We start from the raw sequence: 24,294 nt of genomic DNA on the forward strand, positions 1-24,294 counted from the left end.
TCCTAAAAATGCCAAAAAAAAAGACGAATTTAGGCCTATCTCCATACTGCCATATTCTTTCAAGGTCTTTGAAAGGATTCTGCAAAGACAAGTAAATGCTTATCTCATTATGCAAAATTCTAATTTTTCATCCGGTGCTACAAAATTAATTTTTTCTTATCTCACTAACAGAAGACAAGCAGTGCAAAATGGAGATAGACTATCTGGTTTTTTATTGATATATGGTAATTAGGCTCTTTTGGTCTTTTTTGGTTTTTGAATGCGAATAAAAATAAAAAACTTTTTTCCACTCTTTCACCCAACGTTTCGTAAGAATTCCTTACTTCTTCAGGGGATTTTGTTCTTTATTCAATCTGTTTTTAATAAATAATAAATTGTTCATTACCTACATAATTTTCTTTAAAATAAATAATTTAACACTTTCTTACACTTGTATTAATTCATCATACTACAGTTACTACCCCAGTATTGCATCATCCCGACGACACGGCACTGGTTTTTTACCAAATGTTACTGGTGTGCTTCAGGGATCCATTCTCGGACCCCTTTTATTTTCAATATATGTAAATGAACTTCCATCTTCACTTGCAAATTGTCAAATAATTCAAAAGTACACTGATGACATTCAGCTATATTTTAGATGCCCACTGGGACTTATTGAGCATGGACCATTTTGTGTCAATGAGGGCTTGGAAAAAGTGGTAAATTGGTAGCAGTCAAATGGTCTTGTTTTAAACCCTAAAAAATCCAAGTGTTTTAACACTTTTTTTTAACAGCAAAAAATCTCGGAGTGACCTTTAACCGCTTTCTGACCTGACCACATTAATGGAATTGTTGGCAAAGTATATGGTGCACTTCGTACACTTTGGGATACACAAGCTTTTACTCCAATAAAAACGCGTTTTCTCCTTGCTAGGACTTTGATTATTCCTATACTGTTATATGGTAGCGAAATTTATTGTAATTGTAATTTTGTGAGCAAGCGTAAACTAAATGTCGCATTTAATTCTACCGTACAAGCATTAAAAAAGTTCTAAAATCTCATTTTTCAATATGAATTTAAATATGCTATTATAAAATATTAATTGAATTTATGTATTTAAATATCTCATATCCTTGTTTTGTTTTCAATTTTGAATAATTAAAGTAACATTTTTGGCTCAATTCTGTAAAATTAGCTTACTTCTATTTTATAAGATTTTATATCTTACAGATTGTAGGCAATCACAAAAAATGAAATAAATAAATAAATAAATATACTAAGCATGCAGCTTTTATAAGTGCTCATATGGCAAATCCAAAAAAATCTATGATTTTTACACTTGAAAAAAATCTTTGTCTTTTGTCGTTTTTAACGTGAAATAAAACAAATCAACTTAAGCTTCTTAACAGGAATATTATTATGGACTACATTCAATAAAGTAAGAATTTTAAGTCAAATAAATAACATTTGAGGCGCACTGCCCACACCAGTGGATTTTACTTTTTCCAAGTTATAAATTTAAAAAAAAGGTCACTGTGGTGTATGCTTACTATTTTGTTTTTATAAAAAACTAATGAAACTATACTCTGTCCGATAAAAATTGGCAGTACAGACCTTATAGACCAGTGCCGATGCCTTCAAAAACATTAAAAAGTACAAAAAAATCATAGTAGGATGAAACCCATTGGAAATGGAGGGGAATATGATAAGAATGAAAGGAAAAATAAATTACGGGCGAGCCGAGTTCGGGAAGTGGGTGGGTTGAGTTTTTAATGGTAAAAAATGGTATATCTTGATTTCCGGCAAAACTACAAATCCTATAGAAAAAAGTTGTATGGCAAAGTTGTAGGTAATAAAAAGATCTACAACTTTTGTATCAACAATTTTTTCACATAACCTCAAAATTTATGTGAAAAATTCAAAAAACCGAGTTTTTGGTTTTTTATTTTTATCTTTTTCAAAAACAAAAATTTTTCTACGAAATTTGGTGAAAACTTACCTTATTATGTCCCAAATACACTGTAATTTATTTGATTTAAAATATCAATTTGTTCACCTTATTTTGACTTAATACCAAAAAAACACCCTAATTTTCAATCGAAAATTCACGTGTCAAAATATCAGCTTTTTTCAAAAAGTCGGTGGGCATTTCGTTCGTTAAAATGTCTATTTTCTGATGGTGTAAAAAAAATTTTACATTAGTATACTATAGAACATGTTCTAGTAAAATTCAAAAAATGAAAAAAGCTTGAATTCGAAAAAAAATTTTTATCATTGCTTACAATTTTGGCCTATTTATTCAAATTTAATCAATTTTACATGAAATCTTACGTTTTTTGAGTAATTAAAGTGTAAATTTGAATAAATAGGCCAAAATTGTAAGCAATGATAAAAATTTTTTTTCGAATTCAAGCTTTTTTCATTTTTTGAATTTTACTAGAACATGTTCTATAGTATACTAATGTAAAATTTTTTTTACACCATCAGAAAATAGACATTTTAACGAACGAAATGCCCACCGACTTTTTGAAAAAAGCTGATATTTTGACACGTGAATTTTCGATTGAAAATTAGGGTGTTTTTTTGGTATTAAGTCAAAATAAGGTGAACAAATTGATATTTTAAATCAAATAAATTACAGTGTATTTGGGACATAATAAGGTAAGTTTTCACCAAATTTCGTAGAAAAATTTTTGTTTTTGAAAAAGATAAAAATAAAAAACCAAAAACTCGGTTTTTTGAATTTTTCACATAAATTTTGAGGTTATGTGAAAAAATTGTTGATACAAAAGTTGTAGATCTTTTTATTACCTACAACTTTGCCATACAACTTTTTTCTATAGGATTTGTAGTTTTGCCGGAAATCAAGATATACCATTTTTTACCACTAAAATCTCAACCCACCCACTTCCCGAACTCGGCTCGCCCGTAATTTATTTTTCCTTTAATTTTCATCATATTCACCTCCTTTTCCAATGGGTTTCATTCTACTATGATTTTTTTTGGTTTCAAAAATTATCGACCCTGGTCTATTATGAGAGAGAGCTTTTTCAAAAACAATGGGACCTAACGATTGCTAAAAAGCAATTTACGAAAAATATGCCCCTGAAACACACAAGAACACCACAGACGCGCCATGGCATTGTTGTTGTTATTTCTTTATTAAGCGAAGTACATCCTCCTATGACCGATCTGCCTCACGATCTGTGGCAGAATGAAACTCAATCATAAAAGCTGTTTATTAAAAGTATTCACATTCACAATACATAAAAGAGTTACCATTGGTAAACTTCCTTCATAAACTACTCCTTTTTCTCTTATTTTTCTGAAAGAGCTTTCAGGATTAATGCTTTTTTCAAGCTTTTTGAACGTGGTGTTGGTGGCTATTTGATTTTTATTTTGTGTATGTAGGAAAACAGTTAATGTCAACATTTTAACATGCATTTTAAGATTTCAACAGGCAAAATTTTGTACCCATGCGTGGGGTCGGCCTGCGTCTTAAATGGGTGAATTTTTTATTTGTTATTTTGATGTTAAACGAAAAATTTATTTTTTTTTTCGTTTTTGTGAAATTTTACTGACAAAATGGTAACGCTGGTACCTTTTCGAAACATTTTTTTTGGATAATACGGCATCGCTAAGTGAGCTTTTTTATGTGATAGACATATCCAGAAGGCGTGAAGCAGAGTGAGATGCAAATGCCCTACCTTCCCTGTACTGCCAATTTTTATCGGACAGAGTATAGTTGGATACCTTGGGCCAGGCATGTCAAACTTGCGGCCCGCGGGCCGCATGCGGCCCACAACGAATAACTTTGCGGCCCGGCCCTGTCCAAATTTTAATTAATTTTGAGTTTTAGATTATAATTTAGATTTTATGTTCACAGCTTTTGACAAACATGCACCTCCTTTTTTTCCTAATCAACAAATAAATATGAGACAAAACCAAACAAAATAGTAAATTTTATAAGATCTCGTGGCTTAAATCAGGGTAAGTTATGTGATTTCTTAAAGTGAACTAGTAAGCGAATATTCTGAGTTAACCTACAAACGATTTTGGGGCTTTGGAATATTTTTTTAGTTTTTAATGATAAAAGTCTTTAAACCAGCATGTCTTGCTATCTTAAATGGTTGCAGAGTTTATAATTCATGATACCTACCTAGATGTAGCAAAACATTTATTGAGTTAAACTCAAAACTGCGAACAAAATTCATAATAATAACGAATATGTGAACAAATGCAACATTCAAATGCAAATTTGCATTCAAATGCAACCTAGCTCTTTTGGAACATCAGAAGATAAACCAAGACTTGACGTATCAAAAATACTACGCAAAAAATCTAAACTATAAAATTGAATACGAAAAAGACTTGCAGAATATTTCTTGAAAGACAAGTTCTCTTAATTTTTTTCGATTTGTTCCATCTTCTTCTTCCTTTTTCTCGGCGCTGTTATGATCTCGATGTCGAGGGGATCATAACTATCCCACGTAACTGCTTCACACTAGTGATCCGCCTGTGGGGTTCGCCGGGTTGACCTCAGAAATCGGCGGCAAGCCTCCCGGTTTTGTATTGTTCCATTTCTAAGGCCAACTGAATGCTGGTGGTTTTGCATTTGCTTGTACCAGGAGTTTTTAGGCCTACCTTTCTTTCTATTTCGATTTGTTCCATAAACATAGAATTATTGCCGAATTTGACTTCGAAATAAGTTCCAAATTCGTTGAAATGCCCGATTTTATAAGTATTTTTGTGCACTTAAAAACTGCCATATAAAATCGTTTGCAAATTTCGCAATAGGTACCTGTCGATGCGAGCAGTTATTTCAGTTATTAAGAGGAATGAGTTACCTATAAAATCCTGAATAACTAACTTTGGTCTGAGAAAAAAAAGGTAAATGAAAAACAATTGTTTCCTCATTTTTGCTGTTTTTTTTACAAAATTTTTTTACATCTAAAAATTGTAGCTTAACATGTTCTGCGGAACACACAAATTTTTATCTCGCTGTTTTGGCCCCTTGTAACCATTGAGTTTGACATGCCTGCCTTGGACAAACGAACCACAGTGATAAATCAACGATTTTTACACTGAACAAAAAAGATTTTGAGGTTAATAAAAAATAATGCTTCAATAATTTTTAAACTAAAGGTGAGATAGCGAAAATAAAAGTTGGGCTATCCTAAGGTTACCTTGGGCAGTTTTAAAACTAACGATTTTTTTCACATGCAAAAAATATTATCATTTTTTCGGTTTCTGATATGAAAAAAGGTTTTTTATTGTATCTTTTGAAAAAATGGTTGAATAAAGAAAAAAAGTTAGGCTATCCTGCGCTAACGTTGGATCCTGGTATAGAATCGGCTAACGCGATAGTCGATAGTTGATAGTCAAAAAACGATAGATTTATTAATTTATCGACAAGGTGATTTCAAAAATTTCTAGAAAAAGATTAGAAAAGGGTTTGGAAAATGTTTTTTAAAAGAAAATGCAGGATTATGAAGTATTTAAACTATATATATGTACTATGTAGGTAAGTTTCTAAAAGCAAAGTTTTGTTTTTTTTTTTTAAGAAGGCAAGGTGGTTTGGTTTAGGTACCTATTTTATTATCTATTGAAAAGTTATTTTCAAAGCTAGTAAGAGTAAACAGGTTAAAACCAATTAACTTTCTAAAATACAATTTCTAAATAATGTTGCAAAACAATTATCCTGTGCGAATATAACGAAAAAATGTATAAATAATCATCAATATGTGACAAGATATTAATCAAATTATTTACAAATGCAATCAAATATTTGGTTTTATTTTTGAAAATACCAAAAAAAAAAAACTACCTTCGGATCGATTTAAAACCATTCATCCCATTCTTATGGAAAACATTGCAACTTCTGTTGCTTTTTTCGATTCAAAAATTCAATTAGGGTGATGTCGTTTTTTTTAACATAGCATATTTAGCTTTCCGGAAAAAATATCCCTCTCGTTTGAGGTTAAACCAATCTCCACAGGATATTTCGTTGTTTTTCTATTTTGTTTTTTTTTTTTTTAGTTGCCGTTTTTAACTTCTACTTCTCGCTTGTATAGAGTCAAAAAACAAAAAACGCTTGAAGCCACCAACCAGCCATCAGATGGAGTCTGTGGAAAACTGTGAAAATGAAATTTCCTCCTCCTGTGTTCAGTTTTTTTTTTACAATTATTGTGTTGAGGTCAACTTGGTTTTTGAATATGTATTTGTGTATTTACAAGCCAGGCAGAGACAATTCAAGCTCGTTTTCTTTCTTCTATAAGAAAAACATAGGACAAACATTTGTGGGTGGTTAAAAACGCCGTTGGTTCGGGTCAATTCCATTTGATTGCGGACATCTTTTTTTTTCTATATTTTTATTTCCACGGGTGTTTTATATTATTATTGTTATTTTTCTGGTTTTTTCCTTTAGGGAGACTTTTTATTCTTTTTTCCGCTTTTTGTTATTATCGTCCTTTTTTTTGCTGAGCTTGATTTTTTTTTTTGTTTTTTTAAAATGGCAAACACACAAATCGCTGAGGGCATCATTCTTTATTGTATTATTAACTCTTCGGTGAATTGTGGAAAGTGAATCTCTCTGCGATGCTACTCTGAGTTGCGAAGGCGAGTTGGTGGGATTTTTAATCGAGGATAATAGAATTGTCGTGGCTGTGTCAATTTCTGGAGGGCGTTATAAATGAATCCGACTTCAGTGTTATTCGTGTAAATGGAATGAGACTATATAAAGGAGTGGTAAAAGAGCAAAGGACACTGACTATAGTGACCGGTCTTTTTTTCTTTACAGTTTTGACAAACAACCTACGCATCAACATAGGTTCATTTAAAGTTTTTAAAAGTTTGAATGCAATATTATCAAGACTTAATTAGAAAGTTTTGAAACTAGTTTTGAAACTAGTTTTGCTTTTAAGATATGAGTTTGTAGTGAAGAGGACTATTCTTTTTTGTACAAAAATTAAAAATAGGTATATTTTTTCAGATTTTCGAAAAAAAATGCGAGGGGTACCCCTTGCCGAAAAAATATCCATTTCAAAAAGTTTCCTCCAAATCCATATCGAAAGTGACATCAAAAGAAAGTTCTCTTTAACTCTATTAGCTGATACAAACCAAAAGTTTCTTTGATTTCAGGTTGAAGAGTTGTTTGATATTCAAGTTCTTTTTTATTTGATTCGGTAACAGATATCTTCGGACCCAAGTCTCGAAAAAAGTTTTGCTTTGAATATATGAGTTTGTAGTGCAGAGGCCTATTCTTGTTTGTAAAAAATTACAAATATATTTTTTTAAGATTTTCGAAAAAATGCAAGGGGTATCCCTTGATGAAAAAAATACATTTTGAAAAATTTCCTCCAAATCCATCAAATGAGGTATCAAAAGAAAGGTCTCTTTAAGCTCTATTTATTTATGAAAACCAAAAGTTCCTTCGACATCTGTTTGAAAAGTTATGTGAATTTTTTTTTTCCCTTTGGTTCGGAAGCAGATACTTTTAAATTCTTTTATTCTTGGATTCGGAGTATATTTGCCTCTTCGGAGCATATTTTTATTACAAAATATGACCCCAAAAACGAAGTTGAAACAATTTCTCAAAAATTAACTAAAAGTAGTGTAGTTGTAATATGGAAAACATTTTGCTGTAAGACTATTAAATTAATCATTTGAGGTCAAAACTACGTTGGCAAACAAAATTCGGTTAGAAATAAGGCCCAAAAACAAAAATGAAATAAGACCCCAAATTGAGGTAGGTATTTTTTTTTTATAATGAAAATATAATGCCCCAATGCCAATGCCTTTTTTGGGACAGTTTTTAATTTCAACTGTCCCAAAAAAGGCCCCAACTTGTTTTCCATTTTTCTTTTTCAAAATGAACTTTATTTTAGATAATGAACCCCAAACCAACATAGTACATAGCCATCTTTATGGACGGAACTTCTAAAATTGCTCCTCAATGAGCTATTGGTTATCTAAATATAGTAGGTATTTTGACGAGGTAAAATTAATTTTTTCAATTTTTATTGTAAAGATCGTATACCATCAGGAAGTACAAAAATAGCTTTAAAAAATTGCGAGATTTTTGGCAACTATTCTGATACTGCCTAATTGAATTCAGCGATTTCATTTAAATTATAGAAAAAGTAATAATGCCGTAAATTGTTTTATAATTAGTTTTGGGGTCTTATTATTTTTTTTTTTTTTGATTTTTTATTATCAATTTATCATATCAATTTTTCATCTGTTTCTCATTCCAAATTATTGAAAAATATTAAATATAAAACTCTTAATTTGCACAAATATTAAGAAGCTTTGTGTTTTTTCGAAATAAAATGTATGAATTACTGAGAAAATTGGATCGGCAAAAAGATTTTACTTCACATAGTTTTGGAGAAAATAATAAAATAATTTTTTCACGTATAATAGAAAAAATAATATCCCCATTATTATATTTATAAGGAATATTCACTTTCAGTAATGTTTTCTTTCATTAAAAAAAAAGAAAGACAATACCTAAATTAATAAAAAAGAAAAAGTGAGAAAAGCATTTTAAAGACAAAAGAAAGAAAATACTTAAATTAATAAAAAAAGAAAGAAATATCATTTTAATTTATAATAAACTGAAACGTAAAATAAAAGTAAAATTTTCACTATCAACCTAAAATTAAATAAAATGCACGACTGGGTCGCACGTACTTGCTCTTGTAGTTCACAGTATCTTTATCTTAAATATCTATTGGAAATTTAAGATTTTGTTTAGTGTCGAGAAAAAAAAATCGAAAGTTTAAAAATTAAATTCAATTTTTTTTTTTTCAAAAATGTTTTTAAAAATATTTTTTTTTTATATTTTATACTTCAAAATGATGTCTGTAAATTTTTAATAAAATTGACTTATGCTGTGATGAAATTTATGAACTTAAAAAATATGTCAATTTTTGAAAAACGGCAACGCCATATTTCCGTTCTCCACATTTTTTGAGAAAAACTAAAAACGCAGTTTTGTTAGAATCAATAAGTCTATTACGTATACCAAATTTAATCAAAATCGTTAGAGCCGTTTTCGAGAAAGTTGCAATACCTCGAAAACGTTATATGGGAGATATTTTGATATTCTCCATCATCGTAATGTTGGTTTTGATTAAAAGCTCAATTTTTTTTTCTACACGAAACCAATACTTGCCCTATGCTATAGAGCAAGTAAAAATATCATAATGATTTGATAATAAATCATATCAAAATTGATATTTTAATTGTTGGACGACTTTTTTAACTCGAAAATGTTGTTTTGATATCTGTCACTATCAATTTTTTTTTCGGCGTTTTTAAAAATGAAAACATTTACATTACACTTTAACTATCTGTGAAAGATGATACTCTCGTAATAAATTATAAAAGTGAACCTGTCCTCTCTTTTAAGCTACCTGTATAGAATAGTTTTCGATAAATTGAATACAAATTGAATATACTTCCTTATATCGTTTAAATCATCTTTAAGTACAATTACAAAAGCTTGGCTAAGCAAACTATCCTTCTGCTCAAAGCAATTCTAAATTTTCTCATTTTAACCTCAAAATTGATATTGTAATTACTTTATCTTCCATGAATTCTTCTTCCTTGCCAATATAAAATAAATAGATATCGTTCAATGTACAGGGTGATTCAGAGAAAAGAAATACAAAAATTGCTAAGAATTATACATCAATTCTTGAATATTAACCAAAAATTGAAAGAATCCATTCGAACTTAAAAACAAAAATCAGGTCTTATTTGAGTAAATCCTTTCTAAACTTTACTACACTACAAGCATATTGAAAATCTAAGATTTTTATCTGAATCACCCTACTTCATCGATATTGCTCTTCATACAAAACTGCATTTGAGTCTCATCTCCAAACGCCAACATATAAAAAAAAAAATAATTCAATTCAATTGCAATTTTCATCCCAAAACCTATTTAAGGGATCCATGCTTCATCATCATAATAATAATAATGATGATGATGGTGAGGATGCTCTCCGACCGAATATAGTTAATCCAAATAAATAACACAACAAAATCAGATTGGGAAAAAGCAATACAAAATAAAAAAAAAAAATATATCCCATGTCAACACCTTTCGAATGCAATTTCAATCTCATTCATTACAACATGCTGCATGTGATTAAAATTACATGTGCGGCAATGATGATCACATAAAATCTGCTGCACGAGCTCGATTTTCTCTGGGAATACCATCAAGTACAATAAAAAAAAAATGTATGTAACAAATAAAATAAAAAACCTTCACAACCCCACCGTTCCTGATTGGAATTGATTGTTATTCAAAAATAGAAAATAAAAATAACCGCGTAAATGGCAAAAACGCGCCACACAACTTACACGCCATCATCAACATCATCCCAAAACCCAATCCCATTCCCAAAGGCACACTAAGTAAACAAAATTTTCCAAATAAATACAATAAAAAAGCCCTTAAAATAGGTAATTTCACAGATCGTAATGCAATTTGTGAATTTGGTTGTTGTTTTTTTTTGGAATTTGAAATTTCGAATTGGGCGATTCTGAAAAATTTGAATTAGATTTTGCCTCGCTTCCGATTGGAGTATTGAGGGGCTGTGAAACGCATGTTTTATCTCATTATAAAAGCATTTCATTCTTATTACTGGTGGTGGTTGTTAATGTAACATAGTACAGTCGGTCGAAGGGGTGTTGCACACTTATTTTCCACCACCACCAACCCCTAATATGCATCTCTTGTGGCATGCAAAGCATGTAATGATTGTGATATAAAGCCAGAGGTGGATTTAAAAATTTCCATCTGAATCGCCATTGCACTGTTTGTGAACTGTGATTAAATAGACATCTTGTTTATAAGGAACAATTAACAAATTTTAAAACAAATTATTTTTCATTGCAATATAAACTTGTGTCTTTAAATTTTTCTCGAAGAAAGTAAGAAATAAAAAACAAATTGCACTACTGCGTCGCACCTACTTTCAAGAGGCTAAGTTACTTTGATTTTTAAACTGAAAATAACAATTCAAAACCAGTGTTTAAAAAATTAATTTTTTAATGAATTTGTTTTCCATTACAAATTTTTTTTTTTTTTTTTTTTTTTTTTTTTTTTTTTTTTTTTTTTGACGGGAGGAAATCTTCAAAAGACACTTGGCAGTATTCGACAATAAGTAGTGTGGGACTCTTAACCACTAAAACCACCTCTTTATCAGGACCAATCTTGAGAGATCGACATCAGATTTTTCTTTCTTAACTTTGTAAAATCACTTTGGGGGAAGTTTAAACTTTTAATACTTTCCCATGTTTTTTTAGACCATAAGCTCATGAGGCTTGGTTCTTCTTAATCTTCGAACATGGTTTCTTGTATTCAAGACGGACACCATTTCAGAATTGGTATGACTTTGCAGTCTCTGATTATGCGATACAGCGTATTTTTTAACAACTTCTGTAACCGTTTCTATTTGTAAGTCACGATGTAGATCGCTATTTCTTATGTACCAAGGTGCATTAACTATTCCACGAAGGACTTTGTTTTGGAATTTTTGGATGATTTCGGTATTTGTTTTCTTTGTACAGCCCCATAATTGGATACCATAGGTCCAAACAGGCTTTAGTACTTGATTATACAGCATTATTTTGTTTTGTGTTGATAAATCAGAGTTGTTACCAAGTAACCAGTACATTTTTCTATATTTCAAGTTTAGTTCTTCTCTTTTCTTTTTGATGTGCTCTTTCCACTTTAGCTTTGCATCCAAAGTCATTCCAAGGTATTTGCGTAAGGTACAGCTTGATTATTAATGAATATTGGAATATTGTTTATCTTTTTATTTGTAAAGTTTATATGTGAAGATTTTGTTTCATTGAGTTTGATATGCCATTTTTCGGTCCAATCTCTGACTGTGTCGACGGCATATTGCAGCTTTACTGCTCCCCTAGAGACACATTTGTCGGGTACCAAAATTGCGGTATCATCTGCAAAAGTAGCCATTATGGTGTGATTCCCAACTGGGATATCCCTTGTGTATAGTAAATACAGGGTAGGACCTAGGACACTTCCTTGTGGTACACCGGCTTCTATTTTCTTCAATTCCGAATATTCTTGATCGTACCTTACTCTAAACAATCGGTCTGAGATGTACGATTTTAATATTTCATAGTATTGTCTGGGGAGATCCCTTTGCAGTTTGTACTCAAGTCCCTCATGCCAAACCTTGTCAAAGGCTTGAGCAACATCTAAGAAAATAGCTGAACATTACAAATGAAAAAAAAATATTTATTGCAAACAAAGAAATTTTGCATTAAAAAAAATAAAATTTTTATTGCAAATAAAAATATTTTGCAATACAAAAAAATTATTTCAAATTAAAACATTAGCTGCATTGAAAATAATGCAAAATGTGTGCACTTTTATTTTATTTTATTTTATCTTATTTTATTTTATTTTATTTTATTTTATTTTATTTTATTTTATTTTATTTTATTTTATTTTATTTTATTTTATTTTATTTTATTTTATTTTATTTTATTTTATTTTATTTTATTTTATTTTATTTTATTTTATTTTATTTTATTTTATTTTATTTTATTTTATTTTATTTTATTTTATTTTATTTTATTTTATTTTATTTTATTTTATTTTATTTTATTTTATTTTATTTTATTTTATTTTATTTTATTATATTTTATTTTATTTTATTTTATTTTATTTTATTTTATTTTATTTTATTTTATTTTATTTTATTTTATTTTATTTTATTTTATTTTATTTTATTTTATTTTATTATATTTTATTTTATTTTATTTTATTTTATTTTATTTTATTTTATTTTATTTTATTTTATTTTATTTTATTTTATTATATTTTATTTTATTTTATTTTATTTAATTTTATTTTATTTTATTTTATTTTATTTTATTTTATTTTATTTTATTTTATTTTATTTATTTTATTTTATTTTATTTTATTTATTTTATTTTATTTTATTTTATTTTATTTTATTTTAACTATAATATTGAACATTCTAAGAAATTGGACGAATATTAAAAAAAAAAAAAATCACCCATTTTTCATTTTTTTTTTTTTTTCAATGCAGAAAATTTAATGCAAATAAAATGCGAAGTTCGTTTGAGAAAAACTAAAAACAAATTTGTAGGTACTAGAATTAGAAATTGCACTTACTTGATTTTATAGTAAAAGTTGTCATATGTATAAGAATAATTTATATTTTATTTGAAAAGATATTTTAAGGAAATTAAATTAAGTTAAAACTTGTTAAAATCACAAAAATTTCTTTTTGAATTGTTTTGACCTCCAAAAAAAGTAAGCCATCAAATTTTTGATATGACAAAGAATTATTTTATTTATTGTTAAGACGATTTTTTAAGTATTTTTTTTATACATAAATACAAATTTTGAAACATTTAACAATAACAATTTATTAAAATTAAGAAATTATTTTTCAACACTAAATTTCAAAAGAAAAATCAACTCATTTTAAAAAAAAAATTGATTTTTGAGAAAAATATAAAATTTTAGTTTTTTACAAATTTAGTTTTTAAGATTTTAGAAAATTATGCAAGGGTGTTATCCCCTGTCTGAAAAAAAAGGAATTTTAAAAAATTTTCTCCAAATGCATTGAATGAGACATCAAAAGATAACACTCCTTAGACTCTGTTCATATTTTATAACCAAAAGTTTTCGAATTATTTGCAATGGAAATATTTTTTTTTTTTTTTCGGGAGCAGATTTTTTCTGATAAAAGTCCCGACACAAGTTTTGGTTCACAGATATGAGATCACAGTGAACATTAGGCATTCGCCTATAAAAATTACAAAAATTTACTTTTTTAAGATTTTCGAAAATTATCTGTCTAAAAATTCGGAGTTTTCAAAAAAAATTTCAAAATCCATCGAATGAGACATCAAAAGAGAGGACTCTTTAGACTCTATTCATAACAGAAAATCAAAAGTTTGTAGGAGTTCGGGTTGCTAAATTTGTTCGTCCCATTCAGTTACTGGTTTTGAGATTTCTTATTAATTTTAATTAAAAAGATCAAACAAAAACAAAACAATACGATGTCAAACTTGGTTTAAATGGATTTTTATTTCTTTCAATTTTGGTTAAGCATACATACATCTCCGTAAATGCTATGTTTAGTTTTAAGAATTCAAGACGGCAGTCTTCGAGGCAAAAAACCATGAAGAAATAAATTTATGGTGTGTTAATTCTGAGATATTTCAATACTTTCTTTTTTAGTCAGAGAGGTTTTGGTTTTTATGTAATTAATATTTTAGCAAAAAAAAACCGTGCCTGTCGTAAGTAGGTATACGAATATGTATACGAAAACTATATTTTTTTTTTTCAAAAACGACTTCCACGATATTGTTAAAAAATCAAATATTAGTATTTAAACAAGGTCTACTTTTTGATATTTTTTTTGAAAAATAAATTTTTAGATTTTTAAAAAAAACTTTTTATATTTTAATCAAATTTTCGAAAACGGAGCATTGAATTTTTTTTTTAATTTTGGTTAAAGAATTTGATTGACATTTCACATTATTTTTAATTTTTTTTTTTCAAAAAAATATTAATAGATATGTATCGTTTAAAAAACCGCTCTAGTGATTTTGTTTTTTTTTTTCAATATTTTTTTGGAGCTCAATTTAATTTAAGAAGTTGTTTTTTTTTTTCTATTTTTTTAAATTCTACATAAAAACTCCATTTAGATTAAAAAAAAAATAAATTTATTACTTAGGACCCTTCGAAATTAAAAAAAAAACCAGTCCGCTCCTGACCGTTGACTTTTGCATTTTCCCTATAATAAATATTTTATTGCAGATCAAAATATATTACTTGTTTACTCATGACACACAGTGCGTTAAGTATAAAGGCGTTAACTTAGTAATATACGAGAGTATTATAGTCCTTCGGGATCGGGGGTTAAAAAAAATCGTTGACAGTGTTGTCGGGTCGGGTTGAAAAACAATATCTCAATTTGCATGCCAACAAAAGGCTATACATATGCGTGCATACTTAGCGTAAGGATGGGGTAGTTAAAATTTGTTGACTTTTTGCATGCGTAAAATTATATTGAATCTGATTTGATTTAGTGATTTAGTTTGGACTTCTGGGAAAAAGGATTTTCCATTTGAAGAGTATTCAAGAGGGCAAGGGCTGATTTGTTATTCAACAGATAGCTGCTGGGTGTTGTGCATTCCCAACTAACAATTTTACTTCCACGAGGTTAAGATTTTTAATTTCTTGCAGCTATTATCTCTACAGGGCTTGTATTTAGTTTGTGAATCGAAAATTCAAACTTTCGAGGCTTAACTTTCGTTAACCGCTTCCTAGAAACCTAGTGCAAGTGGAATCTAAAAATTTCTACAAGCATTAATGTAAACATTTCGTTTAAATTTCAATACGGCCACATGAAATTCCATTGTAGAAGCACAAGAAATAAAAGCCAATAACTGACTTCTTTTAAATGGCTTTGCAAAAGAAATTGTATTAGAACTGCTTACAAAATCTTTATGAATGCTTTGTATTTTTTTTATCCAATTCGAAAATTATTAGACTCAAAAATGACTTAGGTATGTATTTAAGTATGGTAGAAGTACCTACAACTTATACAATTGCCTTAAATGCATTTTATTATTATAATTCTATATTACCGAAATTATGTCAATAGTATATGAGTCGTGATATTCATTAAATAAAAAAAAACATTACGTTGAATTTCAAATAAACTGCATTAAACGGTTTTGCCTTTTTAAACAAATATTCCACAAAATAGATGTGTTATAGTTACTGCATTTTAATATTTGAATTAAAAAATTGTTGAATCATTGTTTTTGATTGAAAACATTACAAAGTATGTTTTATATTACTTTCAAATAATAACGACTTACATAAATGTTTATTTTGTATCTCTGTATGAGAAAAAAAGAAGTTCAATTTCAGGCGCATGCGCGAAAAGCTTTTAGTTTTATATGTTTGCCTTAGCGAAGTTAGGGGACATTTATTTATATTTGTACAGATCCTTTAAGTACAAGCAAAACATTGTAAAAAGCATTTAATTTTATAAGTTTGCCTAAGAGAACTAATTTTATTTCTAGAAGCCCTGTGAAAGTGAGTACAAGCTAAATTTTTTAAACTGTCAGGCAAACTCATGAGAATAAGAAATATTTGGATAAGTGCCATTATGGTGACCATTTTTGGTTTTTTTATTCATTGTTATAAAGAAATAAATAAAAAAGTGAATCTTTTCATATCGGTAATTGGTTTAAAATAGTGATATTAAAAATGGTTTACTGACCAATTTGGAGTAAGTAGAGAAGAAAGGAAAACAAGATTTTAATCTTCTCCACTTATTTAATTATAAAATATTGATAGACATTTTAGATTTTTACCTAAGTTCAAAACAAAGTTAATTCTCTTATTTTTAAGAAAAAGCCAAAAGCCCAAAAAAATTAAAAATTTTTTTCTGCTTCTGGAAAATGCAAGTTGACGGCATTCGGGTGAAACCTCTAAAGTCTAAAAAAACCGAATTTTTCAGATATTTTTTTCTGCTCCAGAAAAATTGTTCTTGAGTAAAAAGTTATTCTCTTTCATCTTCTCAATAATGATAAGATTTGACAATCAGAATATAATATTATTAAGTCTTTATTAAATAATTTTTTACAAGATAAAAAAAAAATCAGAAAATACCTAACCAAAAATAATAACTTTGAAAAAAAAAAAAAAACACAAGTGGTCACCATATTCTTTAAGATAGTGCAACTCATCAGGAATTAAGTCGAAGCCCTTAGAAAGTTCTGGTTTCAACTAGTCCAAATTTGAAACCCTTTTAGTATACACCTGAGTAGCTCGATGGTTAAGGTACCGGACTTTCAATCAGGATGTACGAGGTTCAAATCCAGCAAAATGCGTCAAGTAAGTAGAAGTTTTTTTCTTAATATAATTGAGTTTGGAAATTTAATTTCAGAAGCAAAACTTGTCTGGATGGAAAACAAAGAAAAAAGTAAAAAAAAATAAAATGTAATAGGTACACAAAAAAAAAATGAAAAAAAAAATATTTTTTTTTCTTTATTCTATTTGGGATATACCTCGTTTAGACTTTCACAATCCTTCCACAAGTCTGCTCCGAGCTTCTAAATAAAATTAAAAGCCTGTAGCAGTAATACAGATTTTTAAATCTTGAATGTTGCTTGTTTCTATAAGGCATTAAACACATGTTTTGAGTCTCTCTAATCAACTTGCATATGACTTTTCTAAAGCCTATCAAGCTTCTCGGGTGGGCCAAAAGGGCTTCTCTATGGTCGTATACAAGCAATATTTCTAAAATCGAAACAGCTTCGTTAGACCCTTGTGGAAGTAAAATTGTTAGTTGGGTTATAAATTCTACGTGGGTTGATTTTATTTGCAATAAAATGATTGAATTGGAAAATGTTTTACTGAGTTATTTTGAATATATATTCAAGTTTTTGTATTATTTCAAATTTGAGGAACAGAAAATGTATCCAAATAGTTTCAAAACCTAGTGTTTTGGAATTTCACTTTCAATTTATCTATTCAAAACTTCTTAAAACAAATCGTTCTAACAATACCAGCCTCATTATTTTAAATTTCTTAAAATTCTATCTTAAATATTTTTGGTGACAGTTGGAAGAAGACAAAGTGCCACAATATGATTCACAACTGCTGATAACCTTGCTTTATGTTCTGTGATTTCCTCACACCAAAAAATTCAAGTCTCACTCCATTCATCCGCTTGTTCATAGTAAAAATAGAAGAAGTCAGGCAATGGTCCCTGAAAAAAAAAGGTAGACTAACTCACCCCCCATCATCAACAATGAAAAATTCTGGTCTCACCTTCAACAGAGAGATGACTTGAAGAAAACAACGAACCTTTGTAGTCGTTCGTAGTGTCTTACACATTGCCGGCTTGTTACCCCCAACCAGAGAACATCCTTTGCAGTCACATGAATAATTTACTGCTTGTTTTTTTTTTTCTGGTCCATATCATTGATAAGAACATCACGTATTTTTTACTACAAAATATCATTTTTCTTTCTATTTCATTTGTTTTTTTTTTGCTTCTTCATATTTTTTCGTGATATTATTGTTTTTTTTTTTTTTATTTTTTTTTTTGTCTGACTTTTTATTCACTTTGCATTTTGCTAGCAAACAATACCGGCCTAATCTCACTTCCGTGTGGAATGTGAACAAAACCCTGATTACACTGTTTTTTTTATTAGATTCTTTGGGGTTGAGGAAGAAAGAAAAAAATAAGGAATCAAAAAGGATAAGGAAATAAGAAAAACGCTTAAAAGCCCATTTCGATTGTCATATATACGAAAGAGAGAGGGTGCGTGCAAAATACCGGAATTCGTAAGAAAAAGGAGACATCATCCTTATGCACTCTTACAAGTTGAGCATAAAACATTTTGTTATTGTGAAAGGATATGAATGGCTATATTAAATTTATATTGATAAAGGGTGTCTCAATGGCTATTCGGGTATCGATAAATTTTTTAACAATTGTTTTTTCTCCCAAAACAGTTTTATATACGGGCCAAAATCATGGAGGTGGAAAATTTGATGTCCAGAAATTTTTTTTTTAATCAAAATAACATTAATTAAAGCTTTTTTTCTCATTTACCAAATAAAATAGTTGGCACGCATTTAAGAATATATTTGTTTCGGTTAGAAAAGTTTCCATTTTTTTTTTTATATACAAAAAAAAGGCCTAAGTGTTTCGGAGGTGCATAAAAGCATTTTTTTTTTTTTTTTTGTAGAAATCGGTCTCTGCCCCAAGAAATAAAGTTAGGTATATTTGATTTATTTAAGACTTACTATCTTAGTATAATAATATTTCATTCACATTGATACTATTTCTAAACCACTAAAGTCGTTTTGAAGAGATCACCACCATTTCGAGGAACCTTTTTATTAGTACTAATTTTTGGAGTTTTGCGGTAAATTGAAAAATATACATTTTTGTGCTCTGCCCGTTCATGAGCCGACAAATTATGGCTAAAGCGAACATTTGAGCATGAAATTTGTATCATAAAACAAAGTTGATTTTTTAAGAATTCGGTTATCGAAATTTCCCACCTCCATGATGTCAGGGCTAAATAAAATGAATTACACTGAGGAGCACAGAAATGGAATCAAACTTTGCGGTCTGTAAAAACGATAATTGATCAGGATGTAATTGACATACATGAATGTTAATGGTACCATAGAAAAGCTTGAAACTAAAGCTTTAAGTCATTGCTAAGAACTTAAAAAAATTCGTTCTCTTTATAAAGATCCAGTTGACATAAATGAAGTATAAGTAAGAAAAAAAAAAAAAGACTGCAATTGAAACAGAGAAGATTTGGAAAATTTAACATTAAACAAAAATTAAGTGCAATTTATTGAAAGGTAGATCTACTACTATCGTAAGGAAAAAGACTGAAATTGAAACAAAGTATTTGAAAAATTTAACATTACAAAATAAAAATAAGTACAATTTAAAGACAGACAACGCTAATACTATGGTATGCATGTTTATGTTTTTACCAACAATTCAAAGTAAAATTTCAAGCTCTAAAATGAGACTACAAGACTTTGAAGACAAAATAGTTTATTCATTGCAATTTTTGTTTTTAATATAATTATTTATTTAATTCGTTTTTTTTTGCTTCTAAGTGTAAAAAGCTTAAACCTCATCAAAACACAAAAACAAAAAAAAAGTACAAAATAACAAAAACAAATTTATATTGATGTGATATTTAAAAAATTAAAATATTTAAAAATTTAAAACTTTTTTTACTTTTTTCATTTTGAGTTTTGATGTAGTTCTAGCTTAACTTGAACACAATAATCTTCGCAAACACACATTTCTTTTTTTTTTTTTAGTTATATTTCGATTTTTCAGATTTTTTTTTTAATAAAAACACAGTAGATATCCTTAAAGATGATATACGGTTTTTATCTGTTCAATTTTTAAACATTTTTTTTAATAATTTGTTTAAATTTAAATAAAATAAAATTAAAAAATGAAAAAAAGACAAACTGACAAAAAAAAGACTTAAAACGTTTTTCCCTTGGTTTCTTAGGTCCATTTTCTTCACTCGGAGTTGAACATAACTTGAGAATTTTTAATATAAAAATTCTCAAGTTTTGTTCAACTCCGAGTGAAGAAAATGGACCTTAATATACTTAAAGGAAATCCTTCTGAACGACATTTTTTTTAATAATTTTTTTATTAAAAACTGAAAGTATTTATAGAAATTCGGAAAAATATATTAGCCATTATATTTGAAAGCAGTATAACGGCAACTAAAAAGTAGGTATCGTTTTTTTTTCTAAATAAAAAATTGATATATGTATAAACAAAAACATCCAGTAAATTTTTGTTTTTTATTGAAAAAAATGATATTTTTTTTAAAGAATGTAAATCGTGACTTGTGGTAATTCCAACTATAATAATTCCAATTATAAAAAAAAAAACGATTTCCAAATTACCAACCTATTAAAAATAAAAAAAAAAATCTTACACTTTTTGTCAATGAACCATGGTAATTCCAATAAAATACATCACTTTTTTTCTTGAAAAGGGACAATTTTAACACTGCAAAAAAACAAAAATAATTTTGATTTTTAAGAGGTTGGTAATTTGAAAATTTTTTTCTTGTCTCAATTTTTAAACTAAAAGTGGGCTAACGAAAAAAAGTAAAATGTATTTGTTGGAATTACCATGTTTAGTTGAGAAAGGTCTAAAAATAAGTACTTTTCGTACTCGTATACTGAAAAAGAAATCACCTCCCTCCCACATCATTTTAAAATTGTTGTAACCTTTGAAAATATTTCGGATAGATTAAACTAAGGTTGTATCTTTTCTAGTTGCTCATTATGACAAAATAAAAAAAATCAATGATTTTTACACTTGAAAAAATATTTGTATTTTGTGGTTTTTAAGATGAAGTAAAACAAATCAACTTAACAGGAATTTTATATGGACTTCATTCAATCAAGTAAGAATTCTAAGTAAAATAAATAAAATTTGAGTCCACACCAGTTTATTTACTTTTTCTAAATTATAAATTAAAAAAAGTTCACTGTGGTGTATGCGTACTATTTTTTTTTTTTTTAAGTGAATACAAAAATAATGCTTCTTTAATTTATTAAACTAAGGTTAAGATAGTGAAAATAAAAGTTGGGCTATCTTTAGGCAAACAAAATACACCGTTTTAAACTAACGATATTTACACAGGAAAAAATCATAATTTTTTCGGTTTCTGATATGAAAAAAAGTTTTTTGTTGCATGTTATCTATCCTGGGCTAACGTTGGGCAAACGAGCCACAGTGCAAAACAAAAAATTTTTACACTTAATTAAAAACAAAATTTGTTGTGATTTTTGAGATGAAAAAAAAAGTAATTTCGTTATAATTTTAGAACTAAGATTGGGATAGGGAAAAAAATCTTGGGCTATCCTGCCTTAACCTTGGGCAATTAAACCAGGCAGGTTTGAAAAAAAAATTAGCATTTCGGGGTGCCAACTTCACATTGCCGATTAAACACCCTTTAAGAAATAATAAAAATCTTTTGCAAACAAATCGACCAATTGATAAACTCTATACTTTTGTTGTTGTTGTCATTTGAAGAAAAGCATAAGAAAAGAATATATTGTGTGTTTGTCAAAGATTTCTGTCATTGGCTGGACAAAGAATTTTTATTCATTGAAGAAGAAAGGATCTCTTTTATAAGGAAAAAGGATAACAAAAAAAACTCCCACTGGGAAAGAATTTATCTATGCTATTCTAATGAGATACAAACGTTAATATTGATGAAAATTTCTAAAGATACAACAAATAATATAATAATACAACAAGACCGACACGAAAACGACCGATTCGATGTCGTCTCCGAAGACGATGTAAAAAGGATTCATTTCGGCTCGAATAACTTGCACAATAGAGTTGTAGAGCGCTGCATATATCCTTTTGATTGTATAAAACTTGTAACACACACGTTGCCGTGTTAGTTGGGTGAGGGTGGGTGGTATTAGGGATTTTTTTTTTTTTTTGTATAAAGAAAACTCCCAAAGATATCCTTTTGATTTGATTTTTTTTTTCGTGTGTATTATTTTCATCCTCTCCTCCTTTGAGTTGTTATTTTATTTTTATTCATTTTTAAATCTCTTTTCGATGGGATTGCAAAATGTAAAATACCCACGGCATCAGGCAATGGAATAAAAAAAAAAGAAAATAAAAGAATATAAAGAAAAAAATACATCCTTGTGAAAATTTTGTAAAAATCCTTTTCTTCGGGATTTGATTCGAATATAAAAGCCACGAAGACACGATGGGAAAAGAAGCTCGCACATACATTCGAATTGGAATTGAAATTACCAGAAATGTGAATGAATGTGAAGGCGTTGAATTGTATTTTATATTATCCTTCGCTTCACATCGACAAATGGAGATTTTTCTTTTACAAAGAAATACAAAAAAAAGAAGGACATAAAGAAATGAATAGAAAAGAATATCGCAATACATCCTGAATGGTGATAACGCGCGCAAAGGACGAACAAAAAAATAGTGAAATATGTTGGTATACATATCTTCTATTTTGTCCTTTATGTTGAAAATTGAAGTTTTCTATTATTCCTTATTTTGTTGGTTTTTTGTTTGGAAATCGAGGTGGAGCTATCCAAAAAATATTGTGATGTCCTGGGGGCAAGAATTTGACTGGTTTGAATTGAAGTTCTGTAACATTGCATTGTGGGGATGTAGGTACCTAATGGTGTTTCAAAGTTGACAAAATGGCGGGTTTTTTCACTCCGAATGCCATTTTAAAGACTAATAAATAGTTTAATTTAAGCAAATGGGTTCATGTAAAATCAAAACATGTTTCGAGGGTTGGGTCCGAAGATATTTGCTTCCGAATTTTAGAAAAAAAAAATTTTAACTTCAAATTTTTCAAAATGCATAAGGGGGGAAATCCCTCTGGAAATTTTTATTTTTGCATTAATTTTTTTTTTGCCTAATAATTTCTTTTGTCAACCAAAGAAACTATTTTCAGTGGTCTAAGCCTTAAATGAAACCTCAAAAGCCCCTAGATAGTCCCGAAACCCATGCCCTCCGAACCTACCACAGTACGAAAACGAAAACTTTAAACGCTTTTTCCTCGAAACGCGTTTTTTTCTGGGCCGTGCAACGTAACTCAAAAACTAATGAAGCTATCAACTTGAAATAAATTGCAAATTACTCTTTAAATTATTGGATATTGCATGAACCTAAATTAATGTCAAACTTGGTATGTAGCGTTATTTGGCGACTCTCCAGAGGGGTTTTTGGAATTAATTTTTTTTTACCAAAAATAACGGTACATGTCATATACCGATTTAAGTAAAATTGAAATATCTCGAAAACGGCTCCAACGATTTTGTTTAAAAAATTCAAATGCTAGTTTTAAGCTAAGGTTTATCTTCCAATGAAAAAATTTTTTTTTTGAAAATCATTATTAACGGTCTCTGCCATAGAACGGTTTTTTTCAAATCCGATTATCTCCGAAACTGATTATTCGATTTCAACGAAACTTTTTGTGACGAAGCATTTATATAATTTAAGTATAAACCAAAAATAAAATTTCCAAAAAATAAATTTTTGGATTTAAAAAAAAATTTGAAATTTTTTTTTCGAAAAATCAAATTTTCGAAAACGGGACATTGAATTTTTTTGAAATTTTGTTTTAGATGTTGATTAGTGATTTCTACAAAATGGCATACCAATTTTATTTTAAAACTTTTTTTCCAAAAAATTATTTATAAAAAATTATTTTTTTTTAAAAACGGCTCTAACGATTTTGAAAATTTTTTTCTAAAAAAGCATGTTAATATATCGAAAAAACTGCATACTTGTTTTGGAGGGCAATTCAATTTTAGATTTTATTTTATTTTTTTAAAAAACGAATTTTATTTTTTTTTCCAAATTTCTATATAAAGTCTTAAAAATTTAAGCAACTTAAACTCTAAGAGCAAGTTCGTGCGACCCAGTCGTGCATTTTATTTTTACTAAAATTAGGTTCATGCAATGCGTATAAATATATTTTATTTTAAAAATTTCTTCTTGATTATAAATAATTTTCTGGACCTGGGCATTGCACGGCTCAAACTCGAGATGTCAACTTTAAAGAGCTGTAGATCCACCATTTTGTTTTTTTTTTTTGCTTCAAAAAAATTGTATCAATACTTCATTATGTCAATGATATCATATATACTTTTCTAAATTTCAATAACTGCTTTC

This window comes from Episyrphus balteatus, chromosome 4 (genome assembly GCF_945859705.1).
Source record: "Episyrphus balteatus chromosome 4, idEpiBalt1.1, whole genome shotgun sequence".
In the NCBI taxonomy this organism is placed as follows: domain Eukaryota; kingdom Metazoa; phylum Arthropoda; class Insecta; order Diptera; family Syrphidae; genus Episyrphus; species Episyrphus balteatus.